The sequence below is a fragment of the Calliopsis andreniformis genome, chromosome 3 (assembly GCF_051401765.1).
Source record: "Calliopsis andreniformis isolate RMS-2024a chromosome 3, iyCalAndr_principal, whole genome shotgun sequence".
Taxonomy (NCBI): Eukaryota; Metazoa; Arthropoda; class Insecta; order Hymenoptera; family Andrenidae; genus Calliopsis; species Calliopsis andreniformis.
Window position 1 is genome coordinate 8,124,552 of NC_135064.1, and position 7,011 is coordinate 8,131,562.

Here is a 7,011-nt window from a genome sequence, read left to right on the forward strand (position 1 = left end):
TTCAATGCAAGTAGACATTTTCAAAGTATGCCAATCATAGATCACGCTTAAAATACATCCAATCAATACCTTAATTTAATACGTTCCGTTATTAACGAAATAACTCATCAAAGTTGGAAAACCCAGTCGGGTATAAATTAATTTTAATTAAGAGAAACTAGTTTCCTATTCACTTATAACCGTACATGTACATGTTGCTTGGTAGATGTGGGGCTACTGCTATTGTTTATGGCTGCATAGTTAAAATATAGAACTTACTTTTCATGATGTATCTATGCGAACATGCGTATGGATAGTCGAAATAGAGTGTGTGTACAACGTACAATGAAGATTTAAGGGGTTGGATTTCGCGAGAAAGAAATTAATTATCTTGTGATTAATCTGCTGGGTTTTCTTTTGCTGTCAATGTGTTTTAGGGTTTGTGAAATTGCTGTTCGACACGAATAGATATTCGGAGTGACACATACACAGTGTGATAAAAGTAAATTTTGTCGATGATGCCCATTAGAAGTCTGGTTTTGGAGTACAAGTTCCACGCATGATAGGAAAACATCTTTATTTCTCTGGCACAACCAAAGTACATATAATTATAATTTTCAAATAAAATAATAAATGATAAAGTAATTTAGTTGTCAAATATATCAATATTATTATTCAAATAATTATATTTCAGATAAAGTAGTACAGCAGAAGAAACAATTAAAAAAATGGAAACTGTCAAATAATAATCTAGTTGGTAATTATGCATTGCAAATGCATAATCATGATTTTAAATATGTTGTCAAAGATACAATTTTCTGTTACATTTTTCGAATTTGTAGAATGCCCAAACGTTTACGATGTTTCAAATTATGTACTACTTTTTTGCCTTTTACTAAAGATTTCGCACCTACACTTACTTCTTGTAAGTGTAAGTTGTTAGATAAGGTTTTTTGCCAATACCTCAAAAATTAAGCCCAAACGACGGTTATACCTATGCACATGAGAAAGTTATTTAGAATATTGAGTTTTACCACATCTTCCAATTTCATCATAATCGCCAACCCCTTTTCTGCATAATTACCGTTTGTTTCAGTAACACCCAATCCTTTTTCCTAAATACGCCATGCACTAGACAACGTTAAATTTAAAGTGCTATTAAATAACTCGACAAGACGCATTAAGTAAATCTCTTCTTTTTATCGTTACAGTGGGTGGGTAGGCAAATACAGTGATGTTTGTTCCATACTATGGCCACGCAGAAATAACTCTAAGACATGCAAATATTGACACATTCCCTTACAATTTATACCACCCTTAACGTTGAACTGTCATCATACACATATACATACGTAGACCAGCAAGAGAACTATTTGCCCTTCGTCATAAGAACTCTCAGTTCAAACAAATCTCAACTTCCCTTCACGAAACAAGTTAGGAACACCATTCCCTCCTGAGTATTCCCGACGAGCGCCACGAGTGTGGGTTCTTCGTGGTTTCCACGATGCGCTGGAACTTCCCACGCGGAAGACGCATCCTTAATGAACGCGAAGTTTCGAGCTTCCAAAGGAATTATTCTGTTCACCCGTACCTGTTGAGTTTCAAGCGCGCGTTGTCAGTCCGTGGTTGCTTGATTCATAAATATTAACGATAAAATTCCATGTAAATTATGTAATTTCTACCGCGTTATGTTTTATAACGAAACCTCGCTCGTGAAGTTTAAAACAGCGTGGAGCATTTTGTCGCCTACTCTTGCTTATAGCGTGTAACTAAAAAACTCTGTTTTAGAACATACCTCGGGTGTCTTCAAACACGTGGGACATTTTTGGGGGATAGATTCTACACATCTAGAGAATGGAAAAAGTTCATGTGAACATATGTTTGAAAATGCTTAATTTTTAGTTATATGTTATTTTGTATTACGTGAAACGCTGGCTCAGATCACATAAGGAATAGGAAAAACATGAGACACTTTTGGAGGATAGGTTCTACATACAAAGACAATAAAAAAACTCAAATGCACATATGTCTAAAAACGGATGGTTCATTAGTTACATGTTATTTTATATTGTGTAAAACGCTGGCCCATTTCTTACCTACACAGAGTGTTATCCCCTTTAAGGACATGCTAGGCACTCAGTCGGTTGAAATGAATGGTACACAGTGATGGATCTTAAAGAAGTATCACAAGGCAGTGTCTAGAATCTACCCTCCAAAAATGTCTTACATGCTTGGAAACACTCTGCATGCATTTTACTTTTTTATTGTTTTGTATCCACTCATGCAGCATAGAAACATCTTAAAAATGTCTTCAAGACATCTAGGAAAGTTCTAAAAATATCCAAAAAACGTCTTTGAAACGTCCCAAGTTATAAATCAGTATATCTTTAGGACATCTTAAAAAACACTCATGAGATCTTAAAGACGTCCAAATTACAACTAGAAGACGCTCAGGCAAAAAGTAGACGTCCTTAGGACTTCCATATAGTATGTCTTTAAAAGATCTTATGAACGTGAATTTTGAAAGTTTCTAAGACAAGTCGTCTAAATTATGTTGCAAGACGTTCAGACATAAAATGTACATAAAATAGACGTCTTCAAGACGTTGTATGCTATCTGAGTAGAATTATGCTCCAAAAGTGCCCTATGTTTGTATTATGTTTTATACAAAAGGCGACAAAGTGTTGCTCGCTATTGCCTCAGTGTATGTTTAATGTTAACATGCTGCCTCTGACTGAGTCAAGTTGTCATTCGTTAGCCAAGTCGCGTCTGTTTTCGTTTCTCTTTAATTACGGCGTTACAATTTTTGCCGAAATTTGTCGGGGCGTTGAACAAACGGAATAAATTGTGACATAAACGCGAAATGCGTCTAGCTTCCTCTTGTGGGTGCAATTAAGAGCTGAGGTTATTTGTTCAATTCTTTCTTTTGTTCGTATGGGGTGAATTTTTTTATGAATAGTAGAAATGGAGGTGCAATTAAGTTTTCATTATTTCTTCTCTGAACGCTTGTCAACATTTTCACTCTGGTGCTTGTTTTATGGCGACAGATGTTAAGTGTTTTTAGACAAACTTGTTACTGCAAGAAAAATTTGATTCAGTAGGTAAATTATGCATATATTATTATCCATAATTTCTAATAATACTAATGCGGTATCGAACTTGATAAATATTAAGATTTAATTGTTGTATGTGATTCAGTATTCAATTAGTTAATAGGTTCAGTTCGTCAAAAAGGTACTACTTGAATTATATTTACATATTGAAAATATTGGAAGATAAAAATAGAAAAAAGAAATTTAGATTCTCGTTCAAGTTACTCTGAACTATTTGTGGCGTATAGAACTTTGAATGTGTTCCTTAAGAGTACATACCAAGCATGAATTGCCTTTTGTAATATTTATGTGATACAGAATTTGTTTCGCTAGCTTGTATAAATTAATAAATAGGCTAATGTAACTAGAATTTTCAAGTATTGAATTAATTTATATTTACAATTTATTTTCTTATACCACAGTAGTACAAGTCAATAATACCTGCTCCCAGTTTGTTATACCTATGTATTATATGTGTGACCAAATATGTACATTCTTAATTCTAAAGATTATTTTCAATGATAAATCTCTTTTATTAGAACAGAATACTATAATATATCATTTTTCTAAAAATGTCTTCAATATAACAAAATACTAAACTTTATTAGTAAGTAATGTTCGCTCAAGAAAAATTTGAGATTACATAGTAAATCAGATAAGAATAATACTAAAATAATGTACAAACTGAAAAATACAAGAAAAAGATTTTTTTACGATAGGGTTACAAGTTTACTAAAAAAGTATGTACACATACTATTCAATATTTGAATAAATGAATAATCTTTTGGACAAAACAAGTATTAAATATAATAATCAGTATTATTTGCAACAGTGTCCAAACAGTGGTACACATCCAAGTATTGGATCTTTCACATTAGCCTTCACATAGCTTTTAATAGTTCTTATTGTTAGTCACTCTCGACTATCACCGCCGATTGACAGCCACTGATCAAATTTTAAACGCAGAAATGAGAGGTTCAATACAGTAATTATATCTAAGAAATAATAATGTTCTTGAAAATTATCTACTATGAGTTATTTCTTAGATATAATTACTGTATTCAATCTGTCATTTCTATGTTTGAAATTTGGTCGGTGACTGACGATCGATGGTGATGGTTGAGTGTAACTACTTCCTCATATCAAAAGAAGATACTAATCATTAGACTGCAGATGTTTCAACTAGTTCCTATTTTCATAAACACAGTTAGGGAAAATGGGATTTAATTGAAGATCTACATATTTCGTTTTTTAAATATCGTAAAGTATATTTAATTTTTGATATTTTATTCATCTTGTCATATTACATTACAAATTAGAGTCTTGTAACTCAAAAGTAGCATGTTGCCTGGACTGATCATAAATCTGCATTAACAACGAACGCCAACACGTAGTATGCAAGAATATTACTAACGCATTTTCTTGATGAAATTCAATAACGGTTAAGTTCGAAATAAAATAAAAAACACTAAAAAAACCTGTAGGGGAGTATCGTGCAGTGCCGATCAGCTTACAGTGCTGCTGACCAAAGTTAATTATCAGGATATTCAACAGACAGTAGCACTATCTATTAAAAATACAAATAAATATAGTCGATAGGTATATTAAATATATTACTCAGCAAATGATATCAATTATGATAAAACAGAGTAAGAAACAAATAAAATTGCGAGCTTTATTTCAAGAAGAGTTTATATAAAAGTATAAATAAGGTAGGTATTAAGATAGTTCTTAGCCAATTATGCTAGTCAAATGGGAGTTCGTTACTAAACGATGAATATAAATGTGATAAGATACTATATAAATTATGGTAATAATTTGAATGATTTAATTATTGCAATGTAGGAATAGAATATTCAATTGACTAGTGTTTAGCTATAATTAACTAGCTTCATTGCAATTGCGAGACAAATTTTTACAAGAACCTTTTCTTCATTAGCCATTACGAAAAAACTATACGGACAGTTTTATTGAAATCAATATGTTCGCTTCATAACATTTCAATACAATTTCATGCCAATTTGGATAAGGTTCTTGAATATAGCTTCTCTGTTTTAGACGTAAAGAGAAGCAAAGAAGCAGTCTTCTTTCGATTCTGTCATATAACACAACGCGACGCGGTGTTAAAATGCGTCAACTTTTATTAATAATTACTCGATAACCATACGTTAAATCGATTCCATATTTTGCACAAGGATTTCTTGCAGTCCAAGTAAGTTTCGCTCAAAATTTGAAGAAAGTTTTGAATCTGGCATTCTCTAAATTTTTGTTTACATGCTGCTAAGAATTATCTTAAATTTAATATTAGAAAAATTGTTCACGATGTGTTGGTAAGATTTTATTTTGGATTTCTATGTTACATAAATTTCAAGATTCTGTGACGAGACCAGAGAGAGGGATACTTAACACGCAATGCTACAAACGTACCACACACTTGAGCTTTCAACAGGCGAAAAAAACAGACGGGACAGACACAAAGCAGAGATTACCAGAGCTTGCTCTAAAGTTCCTTTTTTTTTTTACGGATTGTGCATCTAGTTCGCCTTTCATCGTACCGCGAGTGCTTTCACGGATGAGCCGCATTAACATTTACTTTCCGTTTTCTATGTCATAAGTGGTGTCCTGAACGAAGTCGTTCATTAAAAACTGCGTCGCTGAGAGAGCCGAGGCTGTTGGAATATTTTACAAGGATCCGAACTGTTTGAATATTCCCTTAAAATTAGCATTCGTTGACTATGGAACTTTGTCATCTGTGAGGGCTGTGAGGACTGTGACCGTGTCGTTTAATGGAACGTTTTCAATTAAAGTTAAATTGGATAACTCCAGGCTTGAATCGCGTGTAGACGTTCCAAACGATTCTGAGTGCTGTATTTGTCTCATTTTTTTTCCCTTTTCCACTTCAGTATTACATTTTTGGTAAGGTAAGCTTTTTCCAGAATTCCTGATACCATTAGGGCAAAAATTGTGGAGATTAAAAATGGAATGTTCGGGAAAAATATGCACTCTTTTACTACTTTAATTAATTATGCTATTCAAGATTTTAAATTCATTTGAATTTCGTATGTCAAGTAGTATTATAATGTAAATGAAAGTCAGAAAACAGTTAATAGCAAATAATTGGCAAAATCCAGGTTACAATACGTAGAAATACGGTTCAAAGTTTTATTTATGTCAAAACTGCAATTGCAATCTAGATACGAGATGACTTAACAAGATTGAACAGAAATATTGATTGTGTATCTAAGTATTAGTAGAGTTTTCTCGTTTCTGTATTCTATTCGTTTCTTAAAAATAAAAACCAAGGTATTAAGTAGTACCATGCGCGGTTCAAGTCATCCCCTGTACTTTTCGTGGGATTATCGTTTTAATGGCGATGAATATTGCCTTTTATATAGAAAAATTTGTTTTTTACCTGCAATATGTACTTTCAACCTCTGGCCATTTTAAAAGCGACCAGACAGCTCCGAGCTTGTTCACCCCGAATGCTGCCTTTGCACTCCTTCGAGGATTTTCATTTTCGGGTACTTTCGGCCATCCCCGGAATCTTCTAACTCTGCAGCACGTTTTCTCCATTTATCTACTCTTTCAGAGTGTTTTCAGCTCTGTTCGCGCACGCGGCGAGCCTATCTGGACACAGCCTTAGAAAAACTTTTGCTGTGTGTCCACACAAGCTGTGTGGAGCCATATTTCAAAATCTTACTCCTTACAAATAACAATATAAAAACATCACCATGTGCAGGAAAATTCCTTGAAATATATCTCATTGTCCCAGTATTTTGATACGACAGATATGTTTACTTTAACAGTACCTTAATTTTAATGTAATGTAACTAATTTAAGTTTACTAACATATAGGTATACCGATATTGTGTTATTTTTGTTTTAGCAAAATGAGTTGTTATGGAAATGTCGATTTTGATTTTTAATAAACTTAAAAAGA